Raw genomic sequence first — 18,790 nt, 5'->3', positions numbered from 1 at the left:
GAGAGGAAACCTCAGCATCTTAAAGTATCAACTACCTCAGAAACAATACAGAGTTTTAGAAACTATGTATGTCACATATAAACACACACACACACTCAAACACACGCACGCACACACACACACACACTCACACACACACACACACACACACCAGGTAAGCAACAGCAAACAGAATACTAAATGGCATACAGGCATGGTCAAGGTCACTTTGGATGCTATTATGCTAGAAGTTGAATGAGAAAGTATGGGGGGAAAAATAGGATGTGGAACAAGGAGACTGTCAAGGTCTCTACCTCAGGATGCTTAAGCTTTCCATAAGGATATTAGATAAATACTCGCAAAACTGTTTAAAAAAATAAATAAATAAAGGACCAAAATCATCTCAACATTCACAAATGTTCAGAGCAGAGGTATTCACAAAACTTCTCATTGTGAACTCAGTGGTTAAACAGTCTTCAGCAGAAAGCAAAGGTACAGTTTATCGTTAGTCATTCTAATTAAAGTCTCTTTTCCATTGATTTTCACAGGTGGACCTGCTCTGAATTATGTCATTTAAAAAAATATTGGGAAAAATTTCATTGAGAAGGTAAGAGATAAGCAATCCAAGCATCCTATTAAAAAGTTATTTCAGATGACTAGAAGCAAAATATACTAAAATGAGGAAGTGAAAAATAAAAGTACTCTTTCATGCCTAGCATGAACATAAATTAAATGCTTTAAAAAAAACCTTAATTTTACCACCAACAATAAGGATCTTCTCAAAAGCATATGAATTGAAACATGAGGACCTAGTTCACTAATTGAAATGTTTCATTATACAGTGTGTGTCATCTATAAATTATTATCAGTGACAATTCATAATACAAATAAAGTTCAGTCACATGTTTAAAAATCATGCTTAGCAAACTCATTTTTTTGTAAATAATGTCCTTATAAAAGTATTTCAAAAGCATAAATTAGATAAATAGATACCCCTTCCACGGTATTAATTTCCTGAACTCAAAATAGCAAGTGAATGTAACCGAACTATCATGGGAAAAAACAAATTCTGCTTGCTCCGTACAGAGAGGTAAATTATACCACTAAGATATGGGATGCTGGAGACCATACATTCCACTGATTCAATTTACTCCCAAATATCCAATCTTGTCAATGAAACATCCACCATATTCTTTCCTCATGAGTTATTAAAAGAAACCACTCTGGGCAAACAGCAGTACCTATCAGATCACTGATGTGAAGGTGTGAGCAGAGTGACACATGATACATGTGCTTCACACATTCTCAGAGTAACCTAATTACAATCAATGATTGTCTTATCTTTCACATTTCCCCCAGGGAATATTTATTTCCTCCTTTAACTTCATTGTGTTTGTTCAGTCTCCCTCTGGAATTTTTACTTTTTCAATTTCCTGACTTCCTATTGCTCCTTAATTTCATACTTCTTGTTCTTCTGCCTCCGTTAGGAGTCTAGTCTAAAGCAAGTATGTTAGAAAGGGAAATTTAAATACAATGGCATTAGAAAGTAAATAAACCAATGAAGAAAATAAAATAAAATGAATAAAATAAACCAAGGAGAGATAAGAAAGTCTTCCTCAGTGATCACTGCAAAGAAATAGAGGAAAACAATAGAATGGGAAAGACTAGAGATCTCTCCAAGAAAATCAGAGATAACAAAGGACCATTTCATGCAAAGATGGGCTAAATATTGGAGAGAAATGGTGTGGACCTAACAGAAGCAGAAGATATTAAGAAGAGGTGGCAAGAATACACAGAAGAACTGTACAAAAAAGATCTTCATGACTCAGATAATCACGATAGTGTGATCACTCACCTAGAGCCAGACATCCTGGAATGTGAAGTCAAGTGGGCCTTAGGAAGCATCACTATGAACAAAGTTAGTGCAGGTGATGGAATTCCAGTTGAATTACTTCAAATCCTAAAAGATGATGCTGTGAAAGTGCTGCACTCAATATGCCAGCAAATTTGGAAAACTCAGCAGTGGCCACAGGACTGGAAAAGGTCAGTCTTCCTTCCAATCCCAAAAAAAAGCAATGCCAAAGAATGCACAAACTATCACACAATTGCACTCATTTCACATGCTAGCAAAGTAATGTTCAAAATTCTCCAAGCCAGGCTTCAACAGTACATGAACTGTGAACTTCCAGATGTTCAAGCTGTATTTAGAAAAGGCAGGGGAACCAGAGATCAAATTGCCGACATCTGCTGGATCATTGAAAAGCAAGAGAGTTCCAGAAAAAACATCTATTTCTGCTTTATTGACTATACCAAAGCCTTTGACTGTGTGGATCACAATAAACTGTGGAAAATTCTGAAAGAGAAGGGAATACCAGACCACCTGACCTGCCTCTTGAGAAATTTGTATGCAGGTCAGGAAGCAACAGTTAGAACTGGACATGGAACAACAGACTGGTTCCAAATCAGGAAACGAGTACATCAAGGTTGTATACTGTCACCCTGCTTATGTAACTTATATGCAGAGTACATCATGAGAAATGCTGGACTGGATGAAGCACAAGCTGGAATCAAGATTGTCGGGAGATATATCAAAAATCAGATATGCAGAGGATACCACCCTTATGGCAGAAAGTGAAGAAGAACTAAAGAGCCTCTTGAGAGTGAAAGAGGAGAGTGAAAAAGTTGGCTTAAAACTCAACATTCAGAAAGCTAAGATCATGGCATTCGGTTCCGTCACTTCATGGCAAATAGATGGGGAAACAGTGTCAGACTTTATTTTGGGGGGTTCCAAAATCACTGCAGATGGTGATTGCAGCCATGAAATTAAAAGACTCTTACTCCTTGAAAGGAAAGTTATGACCAACCGAGACAGCATATTAAAAAGCAAAGACATTACTTTGTCAACAAACATCCTCTAGTCAAGGCTATGAATTTTCCAGTAGTCATGTATGGATGTGAGAGTTGGACTGTAAAAAAAGCTGAGCACCAAAAAATTGATGCTTTTGAACTGTGGTGTTGGAGAAGACTCTTGAGAGTCCCTTGGACTGCAAGGAGATCCAACCAGCCCATCCTAAAGGAGATCAGTCCTGGGTGTTCATTCGAAGGACTGATGTTGAAGCTGAAACTCTAGTACTTTGGCCACCTGATGTGAAGAGCCGACTCATTGGAAAAGACCCTGATGCTGGGAAGGACTGAGGGCAGGAAGAGAAGAGGACAAATGAGGATGAGATGGTTGGATGGCATCACTGACTCAATGGACATGAGTTTGGGTAGGCTCCAGGAGTTTGTGATGGACAGGGAGGCCTGGCGTGTAGTGGTTCATTGAGTCGAAAATAGTCAGACACAACTGAGCGAAGGAACTGAACTGACTGAAACCAATGAATATAGCCTTTTTAAATGACAGTATTATTGATTCACAAATATTTTAAGATTATATACATCTTATTAATTACCATAATTAGGCTGTTAGTGTAGTAAAAGGAGTACGTCAAGGCTGTGTATTGTCACCCTGCTTATTTATCTTATATGCAGAGTACATCATGAGAAACGCTGGACTAGAAGAAGCATAAGCTGGAATCAAGATTGCCGGGAGAAATATCAATAACCTCAGATATGCAGATGACACCACCCTTATGGCAGAAAGTGAAGAGGAACTAAAAAGCCTCTTGATGAAAGTGAAAGGGGAGAGTGAAAAAGTTGGCTTAAAGCTCAGCATTCAGAAAACGAAGATCATGGCATCTGGTCCCATCACTTCATGGGAAATAGATGGGGAAACAGTGGAAACAGTGTCAGACTTTATTTTTTGGGCTGTTAAATCACTGCAGATGGTGATTGCAGCCATGAAATTAAAAGACGCTTACTCCTTGGAAGGAAAGTTATGACCAACCTAGATAGTATATTCAAAAGCAGAGATGTTACGGTGCCAACAAAGGTCCATCTCGTCAAGGCTATGGTTTTTCCTGTGGTCATGTATGGATGTGAGAGTTGGACTGTGAAGAAAGCTGAGCGTCAAAGAGTTGATGCTTTTGAACTGTGGTGTTGGAGAAGACTCTTGAAAGTCCCTTGGACTGCAAGGAGATCCAACCAGTTGGTTCTGAAGGACATCAGCCCTGGGTGTTCTTTGGAGGGAATGATGCTAAAGATGAAACTCCAGTATTTGGCCACCTCATGCAAAGAGTTGAGTCATTGGAAAAGACTCTCATGCTGGGAGGGATTGGGGGCAGGAGGAAAAGGGGATGACAGAGGATGAGATGGCTGGATGGCATCACCGACTCAATGGATGTGAGTCTGAGTGAACTCTGGGAGTTGATGATGGACAGGGAGGCCTGGCGTGCTGCAATTCATGGGGTTGCAAAGAGTCAGACACGACTGAGCAACTGAACTGAACTGATGCTGTTAATATACGTTAATATATGTATACAATCTTGAAAGACAACTTGAACTCGTAGTGTTCACTGTAAGCAAATACTAATAAACCCTTAAAAAGAGCTACATTAATATTTAAAATGAAGATTAACACAAAACAGAGAAATGGAAAGAGTCTCTGAGACTTTCAGAAAAGTCTATGAAAAAAGACTGTGGATGGCATTTGTAGTGAAAACAGTATCACTGAAATGGTTACTATATTCTATCATTTTGAAATCATAGTATATGATGCCACTGATGACTCCATCCCCACAAATCTGGGAAACAGAAATATTACTTATTTTTTCAAGTAAATTGATGAAACACTGAAGCTTCTGAAAATTTCTAGATAGGAATGGTTATGTGGAAGCAGATGCTGAAGTGATTGCTTTCACTCTCTCTCTGTTCCTCTCAACATGCACATCCACACACATACATACAATATGAAGGGTCATCTCACCATATTATAGCATATCAGGAATCCACTCTGTGTTAGTTAGCTTCATCAAATATATTTTTGAACTCATCATAATTATTATAAAATAATTCATCTCTTCATAGTTTTTCTTCATGAAATTTCTATGGAAAGAATTCTAGAATTTAATAAGCAACTCACTGATAAAATTAAAAGAGAATATAAATTATTTTGAGAAGCATAAAAAAGTACTAGTCTAAATTAGTACAGAAATTTCTACCTGCTATGATCAGATTCAACTATTTAAATATTTCTTAAGAATTCATTTTTAAATTTCTATTAACAGGTTTAGTTTCTTTATGTAAACTCAGTTCTCCTAAGAAACGGTTTGACATTAGTGTATACAGTTCACAAAAGTGTTTGCTAATGAATCAGAACTTGCATGTAAATATGCTTGGGGAAAGAAAAAAAGTGAAAATAAGATTACAACTACCAATATTCTACTTGATATAAATCTCTGTAGATTCAACATTGTCTTACCAATGGATAGATGATAATGCATTTGAACATTTGACAAGATCTATAGGCAACTGAGAGGGGCACACTGCAGAAAGTTAAAAAGTTAATAATTATTTTGAGAGTTCAGTTGTAACCAGTGCTATGTAGATTTCAGACAATAACATGAAAATGAAGTGATGTGGAATATGTAAATAAACAACCATGAAAAACCCACTGAGGTTGTTGTTCAGTAACTAAGTCTTGCCGATGCTTTGCAATACCATGTAATGCAGCACGCCAGGCTTCCCTGTCCATCACTGTCTTCTGGAATTTGCTCAAACTCATGTCCATTGAGTCGGTGATGTCATCCAACCATCTCAGCCTCTGTTGCCCTCTTCTTCTCCTGCCCTCAATCCTTCCCAGCAGCAGGGTCGTTTCCAATGAATCAGCTCTTCCCATCAGGTGCCCGAAGTATTAGAGCTTCAGCTTCAGCATCAGTCCTTCCAGTGAATATTCAGGGTTGATTTCCTTTAGGATTGACTGGTTTGATTTCCTTGTAGTCCCAGAGACTCTCACGAGTCTTCTTCAACACCACAGTTCAAAAGCATCAACTCTTCGGTGCTCAGCTTTCTTTATAGTCCAACTCTCATATCTGTACATGATTACTGGAAAAGCCATACCTTTGACTATACTGACCTTTGTTGGTAAAGTGATGTCTCTGCTTTTTAATATGCTGTCTAGTTTTGTCAGGGCTTTCCAGGTGGTGCTAGTGATAAAGAATCTGACTGTCAATGCAGGAGACATAAGAGACTCAAGGTTCAATCACTGGGTTAGGAAGATACCCTGGAGGAGGGCATGGCAACCCACTCCAGTATTCTTGCCTGGAGAATTTCATGGACAGATGAGCCTGGATGGTCATGGTGTCTAAGGTCATGAAGACTAAGACAACTGAGGTGACTTAGCACACAAGCTAGGTTGGTCATAGCTTTCCCTCCAAGGAGCAAGAGTCTTTCAGTTTCATGGCTGCAATCACCAACTGCAGTGCCATCCGTTTGCCAGGAAGCGATGGGACGGATCTCACGTTCTTTGTTTTTTTAATGTTGAGTATTAAGCCAGATTTTCACTCTTCCCTTTCACCCTCTTCAAGAGGCTCTTTAATTCCTCTTCTTCCTTCCCTCTAATGGGAAAAAAACCCATTGGCTGGGGGAAGGTTATAGTCTCACCAAACACTGGCCCAAAAGGAGAGAATTATTTAAAAGGCAACATAAACCTCCAAGTGTTTAGACATGGGGGCTTCCCAAGTGGCTCAGTGGTAAAGAACCTGCCCATCAAGCAGGAAATGCAGATGAAATCCCTTGGGTCTAGCAGATACCCTGGAAAAGGAAATGGCAACCCATTCCAGGATTCTTGCCCCCACGGACAGAGGAGCCTGGCAGGCTACAGTTCACTGAGTTGCAAACAGTTGGACTCAACTGAGCTACTGAGCACACATGCAGGCACATAAACCTCCAAGCACTTAGACAACTTATAAGTAAAAGCTAACGGTATGTTGAGTGAGTGTCAAACAAGGATCACCACAGTAAGCAAGTTGTCCACTGAGCACAGAATTTTTAAGTCGTGAAAAATGGATATTACATTTTCTCATTCCTGTTTGAAATTATTCCTGATGATATGGAAGGTGAAATTAGTTGTTTTTTTTGTTTGTTTCAATTAGAATTTGGTGAAGCACATTTAAATGTGACAGATAAACTAGAATCTTTCCTTGTAATTTATTAGCTGAACTAAAAATTCATCCATTTGACAATTATCTTCCATTAAAGACCTCTGCCTCTTCCTCCAGCTTTCTAGCTACCTGTAATGTTCTCCACATCAGATTTCAGCACTGTTTTCAGACAAGTCACTATAACCCTACAAGACTCTCTTTTGACAAGCTCTGCCCTGTCTTATCCATTTATACCAAATGTCTGAGCTTTTCTGTACATTTATATTCTAGTAATTAAAGAATATTAAAGATTGGGAATCTAAAAAATGTATACAGTTGCTAAAAATAACAAAGTTCACAAATGAAGTTAGCTCATTATTTCCTTCCTTCTCCAAGAGTATCTTAATTTATTTGGGAGTTACTCCCACAAAACAACAGGTTTCTCCGTCTTCACTCACAGATGTCGCATACTTTTCCCTACATTCCGATGTTCTCACTCGCTTCTAAGATTCTCTCCCTTTGAGAACCAGCACACACTGAGGTTTCTTAAAAATTGTCACAAAAGTATCAAAGTCCTCCAATAAATTTCAGTATCGCCTTTTTTCCGAAAAGGACAGATATCTGAGGTCATTCCAGCAAAGATTTTAATTCACTTCATAAAGAAGAGTAGAACAACTGTCTTCTGGCATAATATAATCTAATTACTGGAAATTCTATTTTCCTCATTTTCATCTGTGAAAGATCACTTAAAAACCTGAGCTTAGCCTTTTTTTTTTTTAAATATGAAAAGGAACAGATATTATAAGTTGGAAGCAAAAACCTATAAGTATTATTAACTTAAAAACTTCACATGAGAAAAAAGAATGTAAAAATATTTCAGATCCTGAAATGTTTCACACATTCAAAAAGCAAGATATTTTTCTATCATAGTAATTCATATTTTTGTTATTGAAAGTTTTAGACTTTAAAAAATCAAATATTTCAACATAGTTTAATTATCATTGTTTTTGCTTATAATTAGATACCAAAGTCTTTTAATTTTTCCATTTTGTGGTATCACTTTAGATTACTATGATAAGTTAAAGTCACTCTTTTACATGAAATTCTTTAAAGATTATTAAAATACGTTAACTAGTGTTCTTCCAAAGTCTAAGGAGCAAGCAGAAAGAAGAGCAGGGTAAAGTACACTTCTGAAAAGAACTGGAAATTATGAAGTGACTTGTAAGGGATTTTAAATCATACTATAAAAGGGAGGCTTGAGTTAAGAAAAAAAGCCAAATTAGTTATCCTATTAGAAATACAGTACAAGATAAAATTGCAGATAGGGCAAATATTTTATTCATAACATGCTAACTAAAATTTAAAAAGCTGAAGTAATAACTTATACATATGCCTCAAAGATAAATATTAATGAATAAAATAAATTTCCATACTGGAGAATGGGAAGAAATCTATAGCAACAAATCAGCCTACAGGTATTTTCTTTGTTTCATTTTCTTTTGTCTGCTGTATGATTTCAATAAAATTCAAATTCTTTGAGTATTTTTCCTATGCTCATATTTTTGGGAATGTGTAAGTGAAGTGGAGCTGGCATGCTCCAAGTTCATAGCCACGGTTGATTCCACCAATGGATCTAATTAGTCCTCTTCTTGCACATGTGTAAAATCTCACTCTTTAGTGGAACAATACAACAATTGATTAATATCTTTCTAATGTAATTTATACTTTTGCCTGGACGGAGGAGGCTGGTGGGCTGCAGTCCATGGGGTCGCCAGAGTCGGACACGACTGAGGGACTTCACTTTCACTTTTCACTTTCATGCACTGGAGAAGGAAATGGCAACCCACTCCAGTGTTCTTGCCTGGAGAATCCCAGGGACGGGGGAGCCTAGTGGGCTGCCGTCTCTGGGGTCGCACAGAGTCGGACACGACTGAAGCGACTTAGCAGCAGCAGCAGCAGCAATGTAATTTATATATCATTTTAATATATTTATCTCATATCCTAACTCTTTATAGTCCCTACTGCTAAAACAAGTTTAAGAACACTAAATTCAAATAAATTAGTATGTGTAATTGACTTTAAGTTCCAATTCATAAAAGATCACAAAGTCTCTTTACCAACTGAATGTGTGTAGAACTTTTGGGGATCTCATGCAAAAAAATTCACAATGATATTTCCTCTTACATACTCCTAAAAGGAATCAGCCTCAGTAATAAGAATGGAAGGGTCTATGGAGAACATGCATAATACTTGAGTAATGAAAATGAGAAAAAGTCAGTGTCACTAACCCTAAGCATTTATAACTTTGTGTGAAAATTATTTACTATTAAGAAAACATTTATTTTTAAAGTCCATTGCCTGGTATCAAAGTATGTTTGATTATAAGTGTTTATATTTTAGATGCAGAGTGATGGATTCCAAAACCATTTTATGAAGCAATTTTTTTAACTTAAAAGAATAAGAAAAACATAAAAGTTTTAACATAACATGTTTGTTACCACACTGCTGCTTTTTACAGAGGCTAAGTCATATAGTTGGACACAACTGAGCAACTGAACTGAACCGAAGTAATATATGAGTATGAGAGTTGGACTGTAAAGAAAGCTGAGTGCCAAAGAATTGATGCTTTTGAACTGTGGTGTTGGAGAAGACTCTTGAGAGTCCCTTGGACTGCAAGGAGATCCAACTAGTCCATCTAAAGGAAATCAGTCCTGAATATTCATTGGAAGGACTGACGCTGAAGTTGAAACTCCAATATTTTGGCCACCTGATGCGAACAACTGACTCACTGGAAAAGACCCTGATGCTGGGAAAGATTGAAGGTGGGAGGAGAAGGGGAATACAGAGGATGAGATAATTGGATGGCATCACTGACTCAATGGACATGAGTTTGAGTAAACTCCAGGAGTTGGTGATGGACAAGGAGGCCTGGTGTGCTGCAGTCTATGGGGTCACCAAGAGTCAAACACACCTGAGTGACTGAACTGAACTGAACTGGATTGCAAGGAGCTACAACCAGTCAATCCTAAAGGAAATAAGTCTTGAATACTCATTGGAAGGACTGATGCTGAAGCTGAAACTCCAATACTTTGGCTACCTGATGTGAAGAACTGACTCATTGCAAAAGACCCTGGGAAAGATTGAAGGCAAGAGGAAAAGGGAATGACAGAGGATGAGATGGTTGGATGGCATCACCAAAGTGATGGACATGAGTTTGAGTAGGCTCCGGGAGTTGGTGATGGACAGGGAAGCCTGGTGTTCTGCAGTCCGACTTGCAAGGAGATGAACATGATTGAGCAACTGAACTGAACTGAAGTCATGCTATCTGGATTAAGCTTTGGAATGAATTAAAATTTAAAATGTCATTATCAATCAATGTCTTATTTATCTTTACAATACTTCTTGCCCAGTACATAACACAGCGTTTTTGCTTTTATTTTTATTTTTTTCTCTTTTTTTGGCCATCATTGGTACTTCTAAATATTTTAAAATTACAATCTGTTTAGAGAGTAAGAGAAATTCATTTATTATAAATGATCAGAGATACAGAGTTTTTAAATATAGCCTCTTTATCTATATGACTGGGAAACAGAATTATCTGAAAAAAATAAAAAATTTTATGGCAGACTGATTATATACTGAAAGGCAACTTTATATACTTTGCTCTTTGACTCCAGAGTTGAGCATTGCAAACTGTATTTTCAAGATTCTCTGATAATAGGAACTAATACAGGGAATGTTAATTTTCTCCCTGTGATTGAAGATGATGCAACAAAACTGTTCATATTCCATCCACTTTGGGAAGAAAACTTCCTTTTAGGAATGTAAACTAAATGTTATGCCTATTTTTGAACTTTAAGTAAATGGAAATCTACTTTATATGTCTTATGGCTTGCTTATTTAGCTCAACATTGTTTGTTTCATCTATCTTTGTGTTTTACACAAAGCAGTAGATTATTACTTTTCACATGTATAAAATGTCATCGTCTAAAAATATCACTAGTCATTTATTTAATGTAATATTGATAGCCATCTGGGTTTTCACCAGTATTAAAGTTTTCTAACTGTTATTTCTATGAACAGATATATCCTCAGAAGTCGAATGAATGGAACCGAGCGTGTATATATTCAAATTTTCTACATGATGGCAGACTCTTTTCCAAAGTGACTGTACAAATTTTCACACTAACTCAGCAATATGTGAAAGTTGTAATAGCTTTATATCTTCTTTTAAAAAGTACCATTCTCACTCCTTTTCAAATTATATCATTTCTGTTTATCTATCTTCAGGTCCATGCCACATTCCTTGGTTTTCTACATTCTTCTAGAAATCTCATCCACTGAGATTTTATAAATTTTATTATAGTTTTAAATTCTAAAATGTCTATTTGTTTCTTGTTTATAATTTCTACTTCTCATTTGAGCTTTACTATCCTTTCATTCATCACAAGTACATTTTCCTTTGTCATATTAATCACACTTCACTTACATTCTTTTGTGATAATTCCACCATCTGGGATATCTCAGTTGATTTTCTTCTCCTTTGATAGTAATACCATTTTCCTGGTTCCTCTTATGTTAAGTAATTTAGGAGTTTATCCTGGACAGTGAGAAAATTGTATGGTGGAGAATCTTGATAGTGTTATATTCTTCTGAAAAGCTTTTACCTATTGTTTAGCAAACAATTACATGATTAGGCTCCAACTGCAATCTCTGTCTCATTTGAAATAAGTACCAACTCAATTTTAAGTACAATTTTTTTTTTTTTTTTTACCTTTTAGGCAGAATGCCTGCAAGTACTATTTATAGATCAGGTAGGGCCTTAATGATTATACATAGAATACAGTTCAGTTCAGTTCAGTTCAGTTGCTCAGTTGTGTCCGACTCTTTGCGACCCCAAGAATCACAGCACACCAGGCCTCCCTATCTATCACCAACTCCTGGAGCTCACTCAACTCATGCCCATCGAGTCAGTGATGCCATCCAGCCATTTCATCCTCTGTCGTCCCCTTCTCCTCCTGCCTCCAATCCCTCCCAGCATCAATCTTTTCCAGTGAGTCAACTCTTCGCATGAGGTGGCCTAAGTATTGTAGTTTCAGCTTCAGCATCAGTCCTTCCAACGAACACCCAGGACTGATCTCCTTTAGGATGGACTGGTTGTATCTCCTTGCAGTCCAAGGGACTCTCAAGAGTCTTCTCCAACACTACAGTTCTCCTAAATACTCTATCCTTTCCAGGACACTTGGACACTCTTATTCTCCAGCACAAGTAATGGACTTTTTATTCAAGTTCAGCTGTCTTTCTCTGTGCTGTAAACATGGGTCATCCTCAGGCCAAATCCACAAAAATGGTACATACCTATCCCAGGACTATTCAAGTTTCAACTTTCATCTAAAGTCCACCTTTTTAATTTTTCTTTTCTTTTCATTCACTCTCTGGAGTCCCCAAAATGGTTGATTTTCTTTCTTTCTTTTTTTTTGTATTAGTCCAGAATTGATTCAGGGCTTTCCATATAGCTCAGTGGTAAAGAATCCACTTGCCAGCACAGAATACACAGGTTCAATCCCTGGGTCGAGAAGATCCCCTGGAGGAGGAAATGGCAACCCACTCCAGTATTCTTGCCTGGAAAATCCCATGGAAAGAGGAGTCTGGTGGGCTATAGTCCATGAGGTCGCAGAGTCGAAGGCAACTGAGCAACTGAACATGCAAGCAGAGGTGACTCATATTGTTTTGGAACAATTAGAATATTAGAGGTTTACCCTGCCAGATGGTCTTCTCTGGTGGCTCAGATGGTACAGAATCTGTCTGAAATGCAGGAGACATGGGTTCAATCTCTGGGTCGGGAAGACCCCTGAAGAAGGGAATGGCTTCCCACTCCAGTATTCTTGCCTAGAGAATTCCATGAACAGAGGAGCCTCATGGGCTAAAGGAAATCAACCCTAAATATTTATTGGAAGGACCAATGCTGAAGCTGAAGCTCAAATACCTTGGCCACCTGATGAAGAGAGCCAACTCATTGGAAAAGACCCTGATGCTGGGAAAAATTGAGGGCAGGAAGAGAAGGGGTAGACAGAAGATGAGATGGTTGGATGGCATCACTGACTCAACAGACATGAGTTTGAGCAAACTCTGATAGTGAAGGAGAGGGAAGCCTGGCATGCTCCAGTTCATGGGATCACAAACAGTCAGACAAGACTTAGTAACTGAACAACAACCCTGCCAAATGGTAACAAAACTCCACAAATTCTCTTTTTAATGCAATCTTCTATGTAACCCATATGTGCTGTGCTGTGCTTAGTTGCTCATTCATGTCTGACTCTTGGCAACCCCATGTACCGTGGCCTGCCTGGCTTCTCTGTCCATGGGGATTCTCCAGGCAAGAATACTGAAGTGGGTTGCCATGCCCTCCTCCAGGGGATCTTCCCAAACCAGAGATTGAACCCATGTCTCCTGCATTGCAGGTGGATTCTTTATCATCTGAGCCCTTACGGAAGCCCATGAATACTGGAGTGGGTAGCCTATCCCTTCTCCAGGGGATCTTCCCAACCCAAAAATTGAAGGAGTCTCCTGCACTGCAGGCGCATTCTTTACCAGCTGAGCTACCAATGCATTCTAAATTCGATGATAATCTCTTTCATTTCCAAATCTTTGGTTGCTTTTTTCTGTTCTTGTTTATCTTTTACAATTGGGCTGGCAATTTTTGATGATTTATTATTCCTTTCTATGTTTATGGTTTTAAAATCTATATGTTATTTCTTCAAGTAATTTTAAAACAATTACTTTATATTTTGAATTAAGTAATTCCAATATCAAGAGTTCTTAGAAATATATTTATGCCGGTTTGTTAAGTCTGTTCACACTTACTCACAGGAGCTTTTTTCACTTCTATATTTGGTAAACTTATTATGTACTCATATTAGGCTTTTTAAAGGGAGCTTATTTGAATTTGTTTCTGTCACATGTCTTCCAGTTTCATAAACCCAGGGCCTCTTTATTTTTTCAGCTTAGGATTCTCTGGACCTTGAAATTAAGAGGACATTTAATTTACAACTAATATGAGGAAGGTCTGCTGCTGCTGCTGCTAAGTCACTTCAGTCGTGTCCGACTCTGTGCGACCCAATGGATGGCAGCCCACCAGGCTCCCTCATCCCTCGGATTCTCCAGGCAAGAACACTGGAGTGGGTTGCCATTTCCTTCTCCAATGCATGAAAGGGAAAAGTGAAAGTGAAGTCGTTCAGTTGTGTCCGACTCTTCGCGACTCCATGGACTGCAGCCTACCAGGCTCCTGCATCCATGGGATTTTCCAGGCAAGAGTACTGGAGTGGGGTGCCATTGCCTACTCCATGAGGAAGGTCTATAGTTACAAATTCTCAGAGAGAGTTTTTATTTTCTTTTTCTGAATCTACCTAAAATACACAAGTTATCTTGTCATCTTCTTTGATTGCAGGTTAGGTTTTCCATCACCCTTTCATTGGCATTATAGCTATCTGAGAGTTTTTGTTTTACATGTGGGCCTTGATTCCAACTTGTCACTTTGTAAGAGTCCTAGGTATTACATTAGTTTCACCAAAGAGCCTATAAAAATCAAGTCTAGCTCCCAGTAAAAGTATCAATAAACGTCCCAAAGCAGCCACAAATTCTATATATCCTTACTGTTTTGGTTAAATTTTTCAACTTTTTAATTTTAGCAATCAATTTTATAGCCTATTTGCATTGATTTTCCTCCCCCTAAATGTTTCATAATGACACTGTTTTTCAGAATATCTAGTTACCCACCATATTGGTGGAAAAATGAGTTCTGTAAGAATTCATGATTTTCTGACTACTCTTTCGGTTTAGTATTTTTCTTATTTCCTTTAAATCCATACAAAATTTCATGAAAATAGACAAATTTGTTTTACTACAAACTTTTGCTAACTCTCCAATGATTTATTCATATACACTTGATTGCCTTTTCTACTTTCCTTAAGTTCCCTATTCCTTTCTGTGGATATTATAGTCTACTATTATCTGAGGCCATTCAGTACTTTTTTGAAAATTCTATTAGAGCATAGTTTATTTACAATAGTATGTTAGTTTCAAGTATACAGCAAAGTGAATCAAAGTCATTCTGTACTAATTGGTTATTGTCTCAATTTTCTTGCCTCAAAAAATCTGTATTTTCACACATTCTCTTTTCTTTTCCTTTCACTTCACAAGATTGACACTTGTGCCCTACTTTCATTCTCCCTATCATCTTCACAACCATTATGCCTAAAGAGTATTTTACCACGCTTTTGAGTAGCCAATTTCCAAGATATCTCACTGTACAATATGGTCTTCATTTTTCTAAATCTCTTCTTGAACTCACTACTCCTTTAAGCCATACATTCTCCTTTTGCTACTTCAAATGTTTTGAGAAAGTAATCTTCCTTTCATAATCACTCACTTCATTTAAAATTGCATTGACACAATTTCACCAATGATTCACTCCATCAAAGTCCTTTGGCCTTTTTCTCATATCCTTAACCTTGCTGCAAATTACTGTACATAAACCTTAGGTCACAAACTCTTCTACCTTTTGGAAGTCTCCTTACTAATTTAGAGTTTCTTATTCTTGACCTTATCTAAAGTGTAGGCATTTCTCACAGTTCCAGGTTTTTGTCAAGCTCCTGTCCCCATAACTCTCCATACTACATCATTTACTGATCTCTTTCATCCCATAGTTCAAAATATTACCTCCATGAAATCAATTTCTAAATTTATAGCTCAAGGGAACCCCTTTTCTGGCAGTCACTTAAGCAAAGTTGCCTAAAGCATTCTTTATTCCTCCCTCTTTGAACCCTGCCATCCAAGCAGTTGCCCCACAGAGACCATTTTACTCACACAGAATACTTTTCATTCCTACTGCCATCACTTTACTGCACAATCACATCACCGACTTAGTCTCTCAGTTTGTCTATTTCACTCTCTTCCCTCAGTCTATTCTGCATATTGAAGCTGAGTTAATGTTTCAAGGATGTATCTCTGAACATGTCACCATGACTGTGCTCAGAAACTATCTTTTATTGTTCCCAAACTAGAAAATCTGATTGGTATCATGGAATTCTATAACTTGAGCCTCATTTAACTTCAGCACAGTTTGCACTGATTCACTTTAGGTACTCTGGGCACAAATCAATCTAGATTCATCATTTGATCATAATATGTTAGTCAAGAATCTGATTTCAAGGAACAAAATACACACAAGTAGTTCATAAAAGGAGAGTTTATTGAAAGGGCATAGTCTTTAAATAGGACCAAAATAGAGTTAAATCACATGAAACCTGAAGATGAAACTTGGAAAACTACTGAAAATTCAGGCAACCTTTTAAAACTTTCTTTGCTTCTCAGCAGTAAATATATCAAAAACAAAGTTTTCACTGTCCTGACTCCATGTGATATTTTTACAAACTCATGTCTACCATCTTACCTCAGTGCCTTTATTACTTAGTTTGAAGTTTTGAAAGACAGATTCCACTTGGCAACTGGCCAATGAATGGTATGATTCAAAATAGGTGTAATGTCCAGAGAAGGAGTCTTAAACAGTGCAGGCAATCAAAAGCATGTTAATTCAAGAACATGTACAGTGTTTCTGTTTCTGAGTTATTTTTTATATATACCTTCCACTTGTGACTGTATGTACTTCCCTGAATCCCATTTTTTCAAATACCCAAAATTATCCTCCAAGACTTCACACAAATACTATATCCTCCTTGAAGTTTTTCCAGATTTCTCAACTGAAAGTAATTGTTCCCTCCTGTGAACTCTCCTAGCTTTTCCTCTGACTCTCTGCTGTGGCAAGTCTTATCTCCCAAATTCAGCTGAAAGCAGAAAACTACAGTATTCCCCAACAATCCTTAGGTCAATACAAGGAACACAGTAACACTCGATAAATGTTCACCGAATGGCAAATGGGATTCTAAAGGAAAATTAAAGGCAGGAAGTACTTCTGAACCTTAAACTGAAGCTTTTTTTCAGAAAGTATGTCACGTATTGTCATAAATATTCTCACAAGAAAGGAAAAATTGATGGGAGTTAGAATATGTCCCAAACCAATTTAATGTCACTTAAAAAAAAATGAGACTGCGTTTATCTTCTAGGTGGGAAACGCCAATGATAAATATACTTTTAAGAAAAACATGAACAAACACACAAAAAATCATTCAGTAAGAATTCACTCTAGACTTAAAAGGACTCTACTCTTGTGTTGACATCTTACTTATGGTAATAACATTTTTTGTTTCCTAGCAACAAGACAATCATTAGTTAACCATTCTATAAGCTTCCTCTAAATAGAACCATCATTAAACTTTGTTGCTAATCAGTATATTACCTTCTGCAGAGAGGCAAACACAAGCAACAAGATGTATGGTGCATTTCCTCACTTTCCACTAGTCTTAAAATTCTAAATTGCATGTGCTTACTATTCAAATTCTCCAAAGGGAGAGACCCTGTGCTAGCTAGGAACTGTGATATATTATTAAAGCAATAAATATGAAGCAACTAATGCATCCTTGCACCAAAATGCTAATTCGTTAAAATATTACAGTCTTAACTATTACTGCACAAGAGAATGGGGACAGAAACCTTACTTCAGAAGACTTGCTCAGTTCCTGTGTGGTGCAGAGTTGACAAGAAGGCTAGAGTGTGGGGGAATATTCTGCTAGCATTTAGGATTAATAGTTAAACATGACTTGATCTCTGCAAAGTTCATTCTGTTCATTCTGATATTTTTACTCAATATTTTACCTCCTTATCCAGGTCCCTCTCTGGCTTATTAAAGCAGTTTATCTTTCTCACATATTTTGAATAGTAATTTTGAACTGTAAACAATGAAATGTGTTTGTGGTCTCTGTACTCCAGGGCTCTAACTGTGAGACATCTTCTCTACGATTCTTAGATAAAGAAAGATAAATAACTCCAGAACATCATTCCTTTATGTATAGTACCCCTTCTGCTACTAAGAATTCCCAAATAAATTTATATTGAGGTCTATTCTTACAATAGTTTTGCTGTGTATTTGAATTTTCCTATCCAGATTAGAGTATTGTTTAGCAGAATTACTTTAAGTGTTTGTATTTTGCCTAGCCAACATTTCACCACAGGATCGTTTTAATTGGATTTGTCCTAGGCTTACTGAATGATATCCCAATGTAATTTTTTTCACTTTTTTCTCAAAGTAAATGCTTTGATTATAGTCAGTGGTGTCACCAAAGAATGACTTTAACCCCATAAACCTTCATTACCCTCTCCAGAGTTCCCTTTCCCAAAATAAGCACACAATATGCATATAAATGGCAGTTTCACTATGCAAATACAGTTTCTAGAAACAGCTCCTTATTATGTGCTCTTTCCAACTAGATTATCCTTTTCCCCTTCATACATATGCAAGTTCTTCTAATACAGCTTTCTATGTACTTTTCCTTTTGAAGAAAATGAAGAGACAGCATTTTAAACAAGTTCATGCCTACCGTTTAGCATCACTCAGTGTCAAGCACATAATACCAGATACTCAAAAGCTGTAGATTAAACAAAACTATTTTTGGGGTTGCTTTTCCCCTCTGGGATGAAAAATTTTGTGTATGGGATGGTTTGTGTATGTTGTTAATCTAACCACTGGGTTGTACAATTAGATGTAATTACAATTTGATTCCATTACAATCAGATGTAAGTAAGCATAAAACAAAATTTAAAACAAATAAATTTAAAAAATAAATAAATAAAAATAAAATAAAATTTCCCTTTAAAATAATGCTAAAATTAATTGCTTT

The sequence above is a fragment of the Bos javanicus genome, chromosome 4 (genome assembly GCF_032452875.1).
Source record: "Bos javanicus breed banteng chromosome 4, ARS-OSU_banteng_1.0, whole genome shotgun sequence".
Lineage (NCBI taxonomy): Eukaryota > Metazoa > Chordata > Mammalia > Artiodactyla > Bovidae > Bos > Bos javanicus.
Note: the sequence above shows the minus strand (reverse complement) of the source record.